The sequence below is a fragment of the Vicugna pacos genome, chromosome 16 (genome assembly GCF_048564905.1).
Source record: "Vicugna pacos chromosome 16, VicPac4, whole genome shotgun sequence".
In the NCBI taxonomy this organism is placed as follows: Eukaryota; Metazoa; Chordata; class Mammalia; order Artiodactyla; family Camelidae; genus Vicugna; species Vicugna pacos.
The window spans coordinates 13,127,278-13,144,705 of NC_133002.1; positions in this window are offsets into that span (position 1 = coordinate 13,127,278).

Below are 17,428 nucleotides of genomic sequence, written 5' to 3' on the forward strand. Positions count from 1 at the left end.
TATCGGCCCTTCTTATCTCTGCAGACAGATTCAGCCCTTTGTACCACCTGCAGGAAGTAAGGCCTTTGATCTCCGCAAGGAGACCGGCCTTGTTGCTCTTTTAAAAATCAAATTACATTCTAAGTGTGTTTTAAGACATCACAGTCTCTGGAAAGAATCAGGATTCATTTATCAGGAAGGGGGTTTTAAGTTGTACAATCATACAACAAATATTGAGCACCGACTTGGTTGATAATGTCGTCGCTGTGACTGATAAAATTTAAATGCCTGATAGAGAGCAGCCATACAGAGGAGATTGAGAAAAACACACCTGCAGGAAGAGAGATGGAGGGAGGGAAGGAGAGGGAAAGGGAGGGAGAGAGAGAGAGAAAGAAACCCTTCCTATCTGAGGAACGTAATTCCAGGGGTTCAAGCTGATGACTGATGTTCAAGCTGATGTGGGTGTCACTTTATTTTGCTTCTGCATTTAGTTGGTGAGCTGGGAGCTAGGGGCCGAGTGAGGCTTGCTTCTTCCTTCCTTTAGTTTTCCTTTATTAGATTCTGAACTACCTGAGCAGAAGATGATTTGCCAGAGAGGTTTGGTAGCATCCTGGGATGGGCAGAGACAGTTTGGTCCCTCGGTGGTGGTTACCTTGAACTCTGAGAGGTGACGTGACTTGCTGGATCACAGAATAAGTTGGGGGCAGAGCTCCGCTGCAAGCCCTCAGTCCAGATGCTCAGCCTCTCTCCCCCCGCCTCCCCTACCCCGAACACACACACTGGAGATTTCCAGACCACACTCCCTGTCGTGGAGGAGGGAGGTGGTGATTCTCCAAGGGCCACTGCGGAGGTACAGAAGGGGATCCGGTGCTTACAATACAGAGGGAACCACCCCATTTTCACCTGAAGCAGCTCCACCATGGTTCATTTTCTCTCTCTCTCTCTCTCTTTTTTTCTTATGAGGGGAAGGTAATTAGGTTTATTTATTTATTTACATTTGGAGGAGGTACTGGGGATTGAACCCAGGACCTCCTGCGTGCTAAGCATGTGCTCCACCACTTAAGCTATACCTTTCCTCTGTGGTTCATTTTTATATTATGGATCTGTGTCATATATTAACCAGAAAAAGATTTGAAACGACTACAGATTTAGGGTACATTAGAAAAGGTAGTCCTTACTGAGATGCTGTAAAATGTTAACACCTAAGAACACAGATTCTGGAACTGGACTACATGGGTTCAAATCCCAGCTATGCCTCCTACCATTTTTATTTTTTCATCTGCAAACAGCCATATGAAAACAGTACTAGCTCATAGGGTTGAGAGTGTTAAAGGAATAGATATCTGTAAAACATGTAGAAAAGGCACATTCCATGGTGGGCACTCAATACATGTGTCTGCCCTTCACTCTGAGTGGGAAACCCGGGTTAGATGAAGCAGCTGTTGCGAACAGCTAATCTAGTGAAGGATCAGAATTCCCTTCAATAAGCAGTTCTGTCAGCCCCATAACTTTGTTTTTAGTATTGATGCTTAGTCCAAGTGAGACATTTTATTCAGTTCGCTGAGCTTGGGTTGGGAGAAAGAGCACTCTGGATAGCTCAAGAAACAAGTAAAATGAGATGAGAGGGAAAGTGGTTGTTGTAAGAATGCCACAGGCAGAAGCAGAAGACAAGAATCGCAGAACAGGGCTGGGGTGGGTCCTTGATCCCAGGACCCAGTGTGGTGTGATTCCCAGAGCTGGGGGGGCGGAGTGTGGGTCTGGGATTCCAGCAGAAGCAGGAATTGCTGGGGCTTCGCAGCAACTGTCCATCATTAACAGTGACTCAGCTACTTCACCGTCCACTCCTCTCATACCCCTGTCTGGCTTCCTCACCCTGCTGCTCTGTTTCTTCTCTTCTATATCATTCTGCCTACCTCCCGGCCCCCCGCCTCTCTCCGCCTTTTCCGCGCTTCTCCCATCACTAGGAGCATCATCATCTGATCAAAGTCCTGAGAGAGAACATTTGATTGGTCCAGCTCCCCTTACTGTACCAGGCCTGCCGCGGGTCGCTTGCCAGCCTGGGATTGGCTGCTCACGGGTCACCTGACCACCCTTGTCCAATCAGCCTTGGCAAAGTTGAGATGGGTGTGCACCTTTCCCTGGAGGTGGGAGGTCGGCTGAACCCAGCGTGCTGGAGTAGAGCTGCCGCGTCCTCAGGACTGTGGCTGGGGCACTTGTCCTCACACAGGCCAAGGGCGGGGCAGGCCTGGAGACTGACCTGCTTGATGCAGAGTTGCCTTTATTATTAAGGATAACTAAGTGGGAAGGCCTGCCCACACTGAGGCTAATACTCATCGGGAAAGGCAGACAATTACACAAGTGATGACAATGAAATATGTTCACCCTATTGTTAGAAAGCAGGTGGATGGTACGATCGGCCCTGTTTTTCAAAAATGGTGTTGATGGATCTTTATATGTGCCTGTGCATAGAACAACATGTGGCAGAGCACTCTGATCTCTGGGTACCGTGCAGTGTGATCTGTTTTCTTCTTTTACGCTTTGCCCTATTTTGGCAATGAACAGACGTTGCGCTAATCATCAGAAGGGAAAATGCTATTAAAATCAAAACAATAAGCACGATGAGTGCTATGCCAGGCGAAACACAGGATGCTGTTAGGAGCACTTACAGGGCCCTGCTCTGGGGCGCTGGGTAGCCATCAGGGAGCAGTAGAGAAGGCTCAGGGGGCTCTGGGGCACAGAGACCTTCCTGCCTCGGCCCTCGCTGGCCTGGATAGGTCCACCCTTTGCAGGGCCCCTGGTCAGGGAAGCCAGCCGCCAGCCCCTTCCCCAGGCTCTCTGGGACGGGTCCCCAGGTCCGGCCAGGAAGGGCATTTCCCCAGCTCATGCTGCCTTGCCAGTGGAGAACTGGTTACTGGAAACACAGGGCCCTTTCCTCCCAGGGCTCCGGAAGCTGAACATTAAGAAACCATTGCACACAGAGTAATTGCTCAGAATGAGCATTAGTGTCCTATTAAAGGGAGACAGCCGCTGTGACTGTACCCTTAATTCAGCTGCGTTTCCTGAGAGCCATGTTAATGTGATTTGAGCTCATCCCCTCCTTGCTGTGTGGGGCCCTGGTCCAGAGCCGCCGCAGGCTCCTGCCCTGTCTCTGTGGAAGCAGGGGAATCCTCCACGGCTTTTCCAGCAGGGGTGTGCTGGAGGCCAGGTGGTCGGCGGGCACCCATCAGTCAGCAGACTGCTGTTGCTTGTCCACGCCTGTGCTTGACTTTGGACTAGGTGCCCGGGGTGGGGGTGGGAGTGGGTACAAGATGGGGAGGGTGATGCTTATTAAGTCTCACTGTGTACCTTTGAGACATCAGGCATTTGTCGAAGGCATTAGGACAACTGTGCTAAGAAATGGAAGACTTGGAGAAGAGCACAGAGCAGCACCGAACATACTTGTTAATTTATTCATTCTGGTGTTGGGGGTGCACTGCGAACAAGACAGCTCCAGCCCCTGCTGTCATGGAGCTTATATTCTAATGAGACAGACATTGAATCAGCAATTGCCTGTTGACTGACTTAACAACAGCAGTGATTTGTGTGACGGATGAGTCCAGAGTGCCAGGAAAGAATAAATGCGGCCGAGGTGGGAGCTGCCCTGGCCTGGGGGGTCCAGGAAAGCTTCCTGGGGAGGAGGAAGTCTGAAAAATGAACAGGAACTCTCAGAGCAAAGAGGAGGAAGAGACTTTGCAGGCGGGGAAAGAATCGGGACTGTCTGGAGAGCATGGGAGTCTAAACACAGGAAGGCGCAGACGAGGTGCCCACTCGGGCTGTCTCGCGCCGCAGGTGGTGGGTGTAGTGTGGGGCCCGATGGAGGACCAGGGGGTGGGGAGACCTGGGTTCCAGTCACACCTCTGCTTCTACTTGCTTTGTGTCCCCAGATGAGTTACTCACACTTCATTGGCACCCGCTGTGTGCACTGGGGTCTCGCTGGGTCTCAATTCCTCAGCAGAAAACCCTGTAGGTTGCTGAGGTTCTGCCCAGGGCTGAAATCCTGTGGTTCTGTAAGTTCTAGGTTCTGGGCCCTGCAGGGGTGAGATGGGGCTGGCGGGGGTCTGCAAGGATGGCGGGGTGACAGAATGCAGTGAGGCCAGTGGGGCCGAGGAGGGCTGAGGGTGTGAAGAGTGGCCCTGTTGTGCCTCCTTCTTAGGCCTGCAGCCCTGTCACCCACCCCCGCAGCTGGGCTCCTCTCTCACCCTTCAGTTCCCGTTGCACCAGAATGCATTAGACAGAATGCAGAATCCAATCAGGGAGGGGATGTGAGCCCTTTTCCTGGAGCCCCTCAGCCCCCATGTAATCAGGGCATGCAGGTAGATGTGATGGCAGGGGAAAGGATGTGGTACCCGGCTCCAGCTCTCCCCTTCATGAGCCAGGTGACCAGGGTGGGGAGGATGCTGCGACGTGCACCTGAGCCTGGCTCCATCTGTGAACCTTGGAACATCATCAGAGGGCCAGCTCAGCTTTTCCCGCTGCCCAGTCCTGCTCCCGTCCCTAGTATACATCCTGCACACAGAACTGGTCTCTGAGTCTGCTTCCTGGGAACCCAACCTGCAACAGTGCCCAGAGGCAAGTCCACTCAATGCTTTCAGCCTCAGTTTCCTCATCTGTAAAATGGGAATAATAATACCCACACCATAGGTTGTCATGAGGATTGAAGGAACTAATAGTTCTCAAATTCCCAGCGGTGGGATGATCTGCGAAGATCTTTGTCTGTGTTCTGTCCTCTCCTGAGGGCTGCGGTGTCTGGCGCCCGTGTGAGAGGGATGGTGGGTCGTCTGCTCTGAGCGGAGGCTGCTTTCCCTCAGCGGGTTGCAATACGTTTTGTGCTTCAGGGAGGAAAGCAGATGTTTCCCAGGGTTTGTCTGAGAGGTGGAGACTCGTGGGCAGGGGGAGGACGGTTGGAAAGACTATTTTCTTCCCCATGTCTGGGAGAGGCTTGAGGTTTTCTCTTTGGGCAAGCGGAGGAACCTCTGCCATGCAGCCCCCAGATGGGGGCGTTGTCTACCTGTGCCCGTGGAGGTTGGGGGGCAGCAGGGGCACCTCCATGGTTGGGGCTCCTTTCCCCGGAAGGCCACCTCTGAGCCATCCTGGAGAATCGGGGCTTGCCAGCCAGACGAAGGGGTGGGGCTTGCTGACAGACGGTGTGTCAAACGGCAGATGCAGATGCAGCACCCTGGAACCCCTCTGCCTCCTTGGATCCTTGTACGAAGTCACTTAGGGGAAAAGGGCCTTCACACATGGCTGAGGTTGAACTTTTCTCACCCTGAGGAGTAGGAATGCAGTCCCACATTCTTGAATTTTTATGCTTTCTAAGGAATTCCTACCCTCTGGTGTGGCTCCCGGCACAGAGTAGGCGCTCAGTAAATGTTCTCTTCTCCTCCCCTTCTCCACCTCATCCTCACCTCTGCCCCACCTCACTGTGGTGATATGTGTGTGTCTGTGTATGTCCAGAGAGACACACACAAGACAGTACAGAGGATACCTCCAGGGACAGATGCCTACAACTTGCATGGTAATCAGATGTCAGTTGCCTGCGTCCATTCATTCATTCCGTTCAGAGCGTCTCATTCTCGGCACTGCTGACATTTTGGGCTGGTTGATTCTTTGTGGTGGGGCTGTCCTGTGCGCTGTGGGATATTTAAGCACCATTCCAGGCATTTACTCACCGGACGTCAGCAGCAGCCCCCAGTCATGACAATCAAAAATGTCTCTAGACGCAACCAAATGTCTGCAAGGGGGCGGAGAGGCGGAGATTATTCCCGGTTGGGAACCTCTGACTTCAGTGATTCTGAAAGGAGAGAGGGAAAATAAAAGAACTTCTCTGCTTCCCTTGGAGATTTCACACCAAGGGACAAACACCTCCCACCATCTCCCAGACTCTCCGAGACTGTGACTCACCGTAACCACCTCCACCGCCACCTTTCCCCTCTGGACAGGACAGAGTGCCCGCCGCTCTCTCCTCATGGGGAAGGGAACGGCAGCCATCATTTCCTTCCAGGAGGACGTGGGCACCTCACCTTCCCCGATCCAGAGCTTGGTGGGACCAGGTGAAAGCCCTCAGTAGAGGCGACGGTCCAGGTGAGGAGCAGGCATGGGCTTCTCAACCCTGGTGGCAACAGGTCCTCTGTCCCCTGGAAGCTCAGTGAGACATTCCCCTGGCAACGGCACAGGCCTGCGGCAGCTCCGGGGCAGCACTGGGTGTGGACAAAGAGCACAGGATACAAAGGGTCTTACGTGCTCATTGTGGGACATTGTGTAAGTGTTTGCCCCGGGAGCTCCTGGCCACCCTGTGGGGTCTCTTTGCTGGGGGACAGCAGACTGGCCTCTGCCCTCTTCAGTGGGTCTATCAGAGCCCTGAGCTGCAAAGGCCCTGAGAAAAGACCTTGGGGAGGAGATGTTCTGGGTCTGCCTTCTCAGGAAGAGCTACACGGAGGCTAAATTTATTCATTCATTCATTCATTCATTCAACACGTGTATGTTGTGCCTCTACCGTGTATGTTAAACAGGACACTAATATGTGTACATCTCTGGAAATATGAAATTTGCTGAGACATTGGTCTAAGATGCTGTGTGAGGGTGGAGTTTAAAACAATGGATCTTGACCTCCAGGACATTTTTTATTTGGCTGGGAAAACCACTCACTCCCAGGAAAGCTATAGAACAGTGTAAACACGCAGGAGAAATGACTGGGCGGTCTGTGATGGTGCGGGTGGGGCATGGGGGACCTCAGGTGTGGGGGACGCTTAGCACAGTTCAGTCCTGTGAAGAGCTAGTGGAGCTCAGGAAATCAAAGAACATGCCCAAGCACATTTCCACTGCTAAAGGCAAAGAGGGCTTGGATGGGGTGAGGCTTTGTCTCCCTTTCTGTCACAGCCCAAGTGGCTGGCTCCAAGCGCTCTCTGACTGGGTCCAAGTGGCTGGCCTCAGCATGTCCTCAAAACCCCTCCTTCACTTATCTAGACAACGTGCTCTCCTGAGCGCCAAGCCTGAAGCGGAGACTTGGGAATTGGGACTTGCTTGACCTTGACCGTTCAGGCCAGTTGACGAGCTGTATCTCCCCACCTCCAGCACCTGCTGATTTGCAACTGGGTGGGGCTGCGTGCAGCTGGGTGAGGGTGTGTGAATCACCCTGGACAAAGGATAATCCAGGAGCGGTCTGTTTAGGACGCTGCCTGGTAACCTCCTTTCTGACTCTGTTTCGGGCAGCTGCCCAGGGCCCTGATCTTTGGCGACTTCCAGGAGTTTGTGGTTGTCTACTGGAGGCTTAGCGAGGAAGGCCCGCCCTGGAGACAGTTGCTGCTCACTCTTTCCACTTATTTCATCTCCCGTGAGCTCAAAGCCACCCATTAAGGAAACCGTTGCTGCTTAGGCAGTTTCCTTCCCCCCAGAGAGCAAGTGGTATTTGCATCTCATTTGCTCTTTTAACGCAGGAGCGGGAGGTTGTACTGACCTGATTCAGGCAGTGGGGGGCTCTGCAGCTGCCTTTCTGGAAGAGCCCACAGTCCCCACCCATTGGGGCTGGGCAGCCCTGGGCAGCAGGGGGATCCCTCAAAGGGCTGGAAAAGAACACCTGAAGAAGTGTGAACAGTGGTGAAGCTTGTCTTTCTTAACCATCAAGCAAACACCTTTTAATTAAATCACAAAGATAAAAATTTCTGGGTCACTCTTGCAATCCAGCAGAAAGTATGGCAGAGAGGAAAATTTACCAAGGAGGAAGCACTTTGTAGTTTCGAACATCTTGGGGGCGATGGGGTGGGGACGAGGACAGGAGCAGTTATCTTTGCGTCCCTGGCTAAGTCTTGCACTGAGAAAAGCCTTAGGAAAGAATTCTCACCTACCAGGGTTGTGCTTATTTGAAACTCAGAATGATTGATTGTCTCAGTTGGCTGATCCTACTGTAAAGGAGAAATTATAGGAATTAAGATGGGGAAGGGGTGGAGATATTATGGTTGCTGCTGTAAACAGAGGGCTGTCAGCTCCTCTGCTGCAGACCCCAGTAGTGGAAGTCCCCCTCTGATGTCTAGTTGCGTCCATGCTCCCAGCCAGGGCATGGGTTCCTTCCTGAGGACTTTGAGCCTCCGCTTTGCCATGTCTTTGCTGTGTGACCTTGGGTAAGTTACTGAAACTTCTCTGAGCCTCAGTTTCCTCATCTAGTAAACAGAGATGATCGTCAACACTACCTTTCAGGGTTGCCATGAGGAGTAAGTAAGACTGTCCAAGATGCCCTTCTTCCCCTTCGTCCTCTTCTTCCATCTGGGGCTCTGCTTTCCCTCCCAGCAGCCCCCTGAGACGGGGTGCACTCTGCGTGGCGCCTCTCCCTGACGATCTGTGCCCTTCGATTACACCTTGGTCCAACCTTTGTTCGCAGTGTGGTTTTCTCTCTTTACATTCCCATCTCTCACACTGGAAGGCGGATCCCCAAACAGCCCCTGTCTGATCACAGAACGTGGCATGTTGGAGGCCTTCTGGAGGCAAAATGAGATTGCTTTGCAAACCGGGAAGGGCTTCTGGTCACCCCTTTGGCTTCATCACCCAGGACAGCATTTGTCATGGCAAAACTGAAATGGCCTCACCAGAGGAGAGAAGTGAGCCCAGGTCCAGTTGCAGAGAGATGCCAGGGCTCCGGGAGGGAGCGGGTACAGAGCCCAGTTCTGTGCCTCTTGGGAAGAGCAGTCCTGAATGGCCCCTCACCGAGTCCAGCCCTCTCCAAGCCCACTGTCTGCTCTGCCTCTTGTTTGTAGAAAAGCTTTAGCCTCCTAGGCCTTCCCTGAGTTCCAAAGAGCAAATATAATTAGAGAAGTGAGAAAATGCAGAAACAAAGGAAAGCAGTCAAATAAGACAAAACAGTAGTAGTTTAGCCACAACACAAAGTCAAGGACTTTTAGTTCATCCTCAAGGGCTGTAGATACTATCCTGAGCCATGTCCTTGAGTTGTTTTGCAGAAACTAAAACCCCACCAGGTGAAAAAAGTTAACTGCGTGCTGACCACCAGCACATAGACCCCAGACTGGCTGGAACCAGAAGGCTGATGGGAGAAGAGTGGAAAAGGTGGAGCGAGGCTGGGGGGCCGGGAGGTCGGCAGAATGATGTTGACTCCTGAATTACCACCCAGTTACCTCACCACCAACCAATCAGAAGACTGTCCACGAGCTGATTAAGGGTCACCTTGCCTTTAAAAATCCTTCCCTGAGAGCCATCAGGGAGGTGGGATCTTTGGAGCAGTAACTGCCCATACTCCTTGCTTGGCACCTTGCAATAAATGCTTTGTTTCCTTCACTACAACCTGGTATCAGTAGATTGGTTTTGCTGTGCTTCAGGGGGAGAGGACCCAAGTTTGGTGTGGTAACACCCCCACAGGGAGAGCCCACCCCCGCCCCTTGCCCAATTCAGGTAATGTAATGTCATGATCATTCTCCTGGTCACCCACACTGGGCACGGGGGAGCCCTCCCCTTCTCCACGCCCCCAGCTAATCGGTGCCAACTTCTGCTTTGCCTGTAACTGTTCCCCCCGTTCCTAGGAGCACTGCTGAGGTTCAGGCCCTTAGCATCTTTCCTTTTCCTGAAGGCTCTGTCCTCTGTCTTGCCCACACCCAACCAGCAGCAGAGGGATCTCTGTATACTGCAGATCTGACCGTACCATTCCTCTCCTTAAAAAGCTTCAAACAGCACCTTTCTGCCTGTAAGCACGGCTTTCAAACTTCTGTGACCTTGACTCACAGGAAGAAAGTTACCTTATACTGTGACTGCTTTTACAATGTGCTTATTATAAAACCGAAACAAAAATTTCAAGAGTTGATACTTACCTGAGTTTCTATTCTATATCACTTTTAAAACTTCTGGCCAGGACCCAGGGAACTGATTTCACTGTTCTCCACTGAGTCATGATTTGTTTGAAAAGCACCAGGTGAAAGGAACAGGTGGAACTCCCTGGGAACAGCACGGAAGGCTCCTTCAACCCAGGCCCTGCCTGCCTCCCTGGCCTCCCTTCTTCCCACTTTGGGGCTTTTTCTCACCTCATTCCCTCTGCCCAAATTGTCCTCCCCTCCAGCGCCCCCGTCTCCGCCTCCCCTCCCCTTATTCTTCAAGACTCAGCTCATCCCATGTGTTGGGTGTGTTAGGTCAGAGCCTCCCTGTGCCCTCAGAGCACCTTGGTCACGGCTCCGGCATCTGCTTAGCATCCACACCAGCACATTGCATTATGCACATTGGTGTTAATGTTTGACACTTTCTGGTCTGGACATTGTTGGCTCCTCCAAGCTGAAGGCTGTGCTGTGCCGTTCATTCACAGACAGCCAGTGGGAAGGGTTGCCCAGCATCCCACCTCCTTCCTGTGTTTGGGGGATTCCCGGCCATCTTGTCCTGATAGGAGACAAAACCTACTTGCCCACAGAAGCCAAAAGGTCTCGGTACTGCCCTCCCAGCTGCCTGGCATGGGGGACACAGGCATGTGGCTTAGAGCTCAGCCAAGCAGCCTCACCCAGGAGCTGGTGACCCAAAGAAGCAGGGACAGGGGAGAATGCGTTCGGGTGGTGGCACCTGCAAGATCCAGTTCCCAGGGGCAGCAGCACAGCAGAGCAAGCTGGGGAAGCCGGGATGCGGGTGCAGAAGCCACATGACCTGATCTTTGGTGTGATTTTGGCCCAGCCTCCCTCTTAGCTGCCCACTTCCAGAACCTGGCTCTCCAGGGTTTGTGGCCATCCTGGCAGCCACTCGATGTCCTCTCAGTTAATTGCTTTTCTCTTTAAATCAACCGGAGTTGATTTATTTTGTGACTTTCATGTACAAACCCTCATAGACACACCAGCACCTCTCAAATACCAAATGTTTGCTGATACGGTGGATCAACTCCAGCCTTCATCCTCACCTCTTTCAAGTCCATCCTTGGTCTTCACCCTGAGCAGCCAGTGGCCAACCCTCGACCTTGGCCATCTTTCCAGCCGATGAGTCCTGAGGTCGTCAGAGACGTATTTTGTGTTCCTTCCTTAGGGAGACAGAGTTAATCTCAGCCTGTCCTCAGTGAGGGCTGTGGTTAAGGGTGTGACAAGTAGGCAGGCTGGTGGGGTGGAGAGAATACTGCCCCCCCTGGAACACGGGTAATGGACTCAGGCTTCCACGACTGCCATGCGCAGAACCGAAGAGCAGCAGTTAGTGTTCTCTGGCTTTGCTTGCTGGCGGAGTGCATCTGTTTGTCCTCTGGGGGCGGGGACTCTTGTGGAGAAAACGCATCTCCCCTTCCCTGACGATCGTCTTCCCACTTCTAGAGACCACCATCCAACCAGCTGGATCCAGCGAGTAAGGTTTCGGCATCCATCAGAGACAGAAAGCATCAGGGGCAGCCTAGGGGCACCTGCAGACCGCCCGAGGTAGTGGTGGGGGTAGGGAGATGCTAGCGGTAGGAGCGAGAATGGTACCCGCAGGCCTGGCCGGAAGTGGAAGGCACCGCAGGTGGAAGTGGAAGGCACCGAGAGGCGCTTACTACAGGGACTGTTTCCCAAGGTAGGGGCAGCATGAAGAAAAACCAGTTAAGAGAGTTGGTGAAGCAGCCAGGAGCAAATCCCTACCACCTCTGAGCCCGAGGGGCAAGGAGATGGAGCTGAAACTGGAAACGGGAGAGGGTCGTTGTGGGAGAGGCCGGACAGGGGCCGCAGCCTTCAGCGGAGGGACGCAGCAAGGTGACCGCGCAGGGAGGGGCAGGGGATCAACAACCTGACCTCTCTCTCCTCCCGCCCTCTGGCTTCCTCTCAGCCCTTCTCACTGGCTGAACCCAGCTGGAACACAGAGGGCAGGGGAGCCACTGACGTGGTCCATGAAGGCCAACCTCCCGGAGGACCGAGGTGGACGTAAAGAGCAGAAAGCGGGTCAGGAGGGGCAGGTGGAGGAAATCCAGCCCAGGAACTTCCATAACACTTCCTGTGAGCTACTACGAGCACTCAGCACATACAGCAACTCCTGGAATTCTCAGAAGAAGCTTAGGTACTAGCATCACACCATTTTACGAATGAGTAAAGTGAGGCTAAATAACTTGTCCGAAGTCGGCGTGAGAGTAGCTGCAGTTGAAACCCAGGCAATCTGAATCCAGGCTTTGTGTTGTTCACCATGATGCTGAGCCTTCCAGTGAAGTAGCCACGAGGTTCACTTGGCTGTTTTTTTTTATTTGTTTATTTATTTTAACACCTTTGTTGTGGTATGGTTCCTGCACAGTAAGCCATACAAACGTACACGGCTATTTAAATGTAAATTAATCGAGCTTAAATAACACTAAAAGTTCACAAAGTCCCACAAGCCACATTTTACATGCTCATTACCCACGTACCACCAGTTGCTGCCATTCTGGACAGCACAGATACAGAACGTGTCCATCCTATCAGAGTTCTACAGGAGAGCTCAGCCAAACCCCCGGACACTGTGACCTAGGCCCTTTCAGCCCCCTAATTCCTTGCAAAACGCACAAAGGCACTCCCATCAGTAGTTGTGGTGTTTCTGGGGTGGAGATGACAGGGGTCAGACCCATTTGGAGAGTCTTTGGACATTTCACTGCCCTCTCGATGACTGCCAGATAACCTGGCCTCAGCACAGCTCAAAAGAGATAAATCTGAGATAGTTTTATGTAGGCTGTGCCCTTTCTCACATGCTAAAATTTCCTTCCTGTTCTGCCCTCTCCTGTTGCATTATCCAGGACATCCCATAATGAGCAGCAGCATTTATATCAAAAGAGGCAGGAGAGATGGTTGTCTCATCTGTGCCCCACTTCAGAGATATCTGTCCTCGGGGCTTATGAGATGCTGGCTGCCTGCGATACGCAGCATCCTCCACCAGCTCCCATGAGCCATTTCTCAGCTGGATTTAATGATCCCCACAACCTGACACCAATGTATCAGCTCCCAAATGCCCAGAATTAGCAGATGAGAGGAGTCCTGATGATGATATAAATCCTACCTATCAAATAGGCTAAAGATGAAGTCGAGCTCTGTCTAGACAGTCGGAACATTGTGAGAAGAAATATGAGTCCACATCAGATGACCCTCCTACACGTAAACCGAAGCGGGGTCTTGGGAGTCCGAAAAAGCACTTTCTAGGAGAGGAAGCAAAAAAAGTAACTCTAAACCACCCGTAATTCTACCCCCAGCAAACCTTAGCACTCGTGTGCATATTTTCTCATGTCCAATCCATTATACATTGGCATGCATGTGATTATTTCTTCTTTGTATGTGTGATCCTTGTTCAGTGTATCTGTAAACATTTCCACATCTCATTAGACGAAAATAATAGCTCCCCTTCATTGTTGTTTATCATGGGCTAGGTCTGTGCACTTCACATTTATTATCTCAGTTCTCACAACAGTAACAGTGAGAGAGGTACCATTATTATTCTTACTTTACAGATAAGGAAACCGAAGCACAGAGGGATAAAATATCTTGCCCAGGGTCACACAGCTGGTTTAGGGGCAGAACAAGGACTATAAGATCTATCTGACCCCCAAACCCACGCACTTTCTGCTAGGACACTCTTCAACAACGCCAGGCAAACACTTTTAGCTCTGGGGTGCATTCTTTAAGGGACTTTTTTTATAAGCCTAATAATATGTGAAGCAGATAGAAGTGGAACTGGAGTGGTTGGACTAGGAGTGGGACTCTCCCAGTCCCCTGGCCCCCTTCCTCTCTTATAGTCTCCCTCCCTGCACTCCCCCCCACCCCGCCCCCAAACCAGAGGCAGCTGCTGAAGCAGCTCAGGCAACCCCTTGGAACTGGGAAAGGCCAGTTTGGAAAACACTGTCTGCACATCCTCTTAACAGACTTACAGCATTCATCTTTAGGGACATAGCGTCACTGATGCACCCAACTGCCTCTGCTGTGAAAAGTAATCTTGATGAAACATCTCGTACACAATCATGATTTTTTTTTCTGGATAATTTCTGGAAGTGAAATGTTTGGGTCAAAAATGTGCCGATTTTAAAACCAAACTCCACTTTGGAAAGATAAAACCATGTGTATTCCCATCTGCAGAGCCAGGTTCTGCATACTCTCCTCATAACTGGATGTTGCTATTTAAAACCAGTTTTTGTCAATTGTATAGACAAAGGTACATTGCAATTGTTTTAATTTACATTTTTTGGATACTAAAAAATAGCAGACATTTTAAAGTTTGTCCACTACTCGCCTTCCTTCTTTTGTGCAAATCCAGTTCATCATGCTCTTTGCTTTTTATTTTGCCTCTCCCAAGGCAGTATGTAACATTTACTTTTATTGTAGGATTATTAATCCCTTGAGTCATATAGAATATAGACCGTTATATATTTATATACATTATGGGTCATTAAGAATATGCCACATTGAATTTTATCTTCTATTTATGCTGTTTTTGATTTAAAGGTGTTAATTTTTAGACCACATGATCAGATATAAATATTCATATCTTTTAATTTTTTGGTTTATTTAAACTTGAGTTCTTTAATCCATCTGAAATCTAATTTGTCATATTACACAAGGAAGTAAACTAACTTCCTTATGTAACTAACTCACTTCAATTTTCTTATCTTGTTGCAGTGGGTTACAATTTACAACTTACAGGGTTCTACTATGTAAATTGCATTATCTCATATAAACTGTAATGGCAGAGTTACAGTTTAGCATGGTGGTTCTCAGCCTTGGGTGGTGTTGCCCCCAGGGGATACTAGGCAAGTGTGTGAAAACATTTTTGGTTGTTACCGCTTGTGGTGGGAAGGGAGGTGTGTGCTACTGGCACCTGGCAGCTAGAGACCAGGGATGCTGCTAAACATTCTGCAGTGCACGGGGCTTTCTCAGAACAAAGAATTCCTGGCCCAAGATGTCAGTAGTGTGGAGGTTAGTGCACAAGGTTTAACTTTGTGTTAAATAATTGTGGAATTTAAAAATCCCTTTTGCTTTTTGTACTTACCACATTGCAAACCAGGGTTTCACTCGTTAAAGACAGCTTGCCTTAATGTCTCTGTCATGATCCCTCTGGAATGCCTTTGCAGATTTAGTCTCGACCCAGAGACAGAGCGATGCAGACAGTGTGATAAAGGAGACAGCCGCCTGGGTCAGTATTGAATAGAGAGGAAAGGAGGAAAAGCAGCGCAGTCACAGACGGCACATGAGCAGTGTCTGGTGCTCCTGTGCCTGTCCCGAGATCTCTGTGCTCCCCCGACCAGGAGGAACAAGAGCCTCCTCCACTGCCCGCCTATTGATTCTCTCCTGGAACTTAAGACCTTCGTCAGTTAAAGCGTCACGAGATGCGCTCTGCAAGAGCAGGAGCAGTGGAGTCATGAAGCCCTGGGTCCTCACCCTGGCCCTTCCCTTGCTGGCTGTGGGTGTGAGAACCCGGTCAAGGTCCTTTCCTCCTGGAGTCTCTGAGCCTGTTCCCATGTAACACGTCCCCTGGGACGCCGTGACGTGTGTGCTGGGCTTCATGAGTAAACACCTAGCTCAGGGTCTAGAACACAGTAAGTGCCTGTTACACATCCGCGTGGAGTCCCAGGTGTGTTCAGCTAAAGCTGCTGATCTCTGCCTGCTCAGTTCTGAGAAAGGCATGGAAAGCCACCTGGATTCTTGTGAGCTGTTGCTCTGGCATAGCCCCCGGGAGCCCGGAAGCCGGGAGAGACCAGCCACAAGCACCTACACAGAGTTTTATGCCAGTTACTTTTCAAGTGTTTGCTGCAAACCTGTAAGATATGTAATTCTATTATTGCCATTTTGCAGATGAGGAAACTGAGGCACAGAGAGGTTAATACCCTGCCCGTGGTCACTCAGCTAGTAAATGCTAGAGTAGGGTTTTAGAGCCTGTCCCCTAACCAGTTAGTCATGCTTCCTCTCACTCCTCTCAGCCCTGGTCCCCCGCAACTCAGCTGAAGGACCCCAGTCCAGCTGCCCCACCTCCAGGGTTCTTCCCATGGCTCCTCCAGGGCCCTGCACTTTGAGCCTGAGGCCCAGGGGCAACGCTGAGTGTGGGGTGGATGCTGAGAGAAGGGGCTGGCGTTTCATCTGTAGTCCTTGTCAGAGAAGCTGCTGGGGCTGCCACCAGTTGACAGAAAGAGTTTTTTGCTCAGGCGCTGTCCCCAGGGGGCCTGACACTTCCCAGCATCCCGGAACTGTCCCCAAGGAGCTCTGATGGCAGCCTGACTGGCTCCCTGATCTGGGGAAATGTACTTAACCTCTCCATGCCTCAGCTGGCGCCTGGGAGGAGATTCAATTACATGGTAATGAGCCTGAGTCCTGCAGAGCCTGCCTCTTAATCACCAGCTGGAAAATGCAGCCACCTAAGAGACAGGCGGCCACCCTGGCCACGACCTCATTAACCTAATCCCGTTTTTCTCCTCCGCTCCCCTAGCTCAGCTGCAGGATGCTATGGAATGGTGACCTTCTGGAACAGAGGGCTCCTCGTCCAGGGATGCCACACCTGGGCGAGCTGCACCTTGGGCATGGTGCAGGTGTGGCCTGGCCATGGCAGGACTGGGTGGCTCAGAAGTTGTCGTGGCTGAATCTAGGGAAGGCCAGTGAGAGAGCTGTGAGCCCAGGTGGTCCCAGCCTCCCTCTCTGCGGAGTGCCACCGCCTGCACTAGTCTCAGTGTCACGCACGGCTCGGCCACTTCCGGGCTCTGTCGCAAGGCACTGTACGTACAGAACATATCATTTCATCCTCAATAGTTCTGTACCTTCCATACTTTGCAGGCTAGGGAAACTGAGCTCAGAGTAGTTAGGCAGCTTTCCCAAAGACACACAGCAGCAGTACTGAATTTGGTCCCATTTGAGACTAACTCCAAAGCCCATACTTTTGGAATAGTTGCAGAGGTATCAAGGTGCCTCGATTAAGAAGTCCTTGCAAAGTGTCCATTCTTCCGAGTTAGAACTTACAGTGAGTGTCAGGGGGTTGCTGGAGACTTGAAGCCCTGCTCCCCATAGGACAGAAGAGCCTCATAGTATTGAGTAATTTAGCAGGGCTCTGGCCCCCCGCAGAGCCAGGCTATGGGAAGAGTGGGGGCAAGCTGGGGTACCCAGAGTTTGTGGGGCAGTTTGAGAGGAAGCATCTATCTCTCCCCCGGTCCGTTCGGATGTACTGGCCTCGGTCAGTGGTTGGTCCCACCTGCCTGCCTTCTGCCTGGTGACCTCAGAACTGTTGAGGTCTGGACATTAAGGGTCAGTGGACCTGGGACACTGTCAGGAGGGTCAGGCCCCAGAGCCATCCTTCTGATCTCAGATTCTCTCTTGGCCCAGAGAAGGGGCCAGCGGGCACGTTGGCACTCAGATGTGGGGCTCGGGCGAGGCCCTGATGAGAGGCTGGTGTGGGTGAGGTCCTCCCTGGTCTCCCACACCCTTTAGCCCACTTACTTCCTGGGACTTTTGCTTTCCAACATCCAGCAGCAATCAGCTCCCAGGAGAAAGGTCGAGCCCGC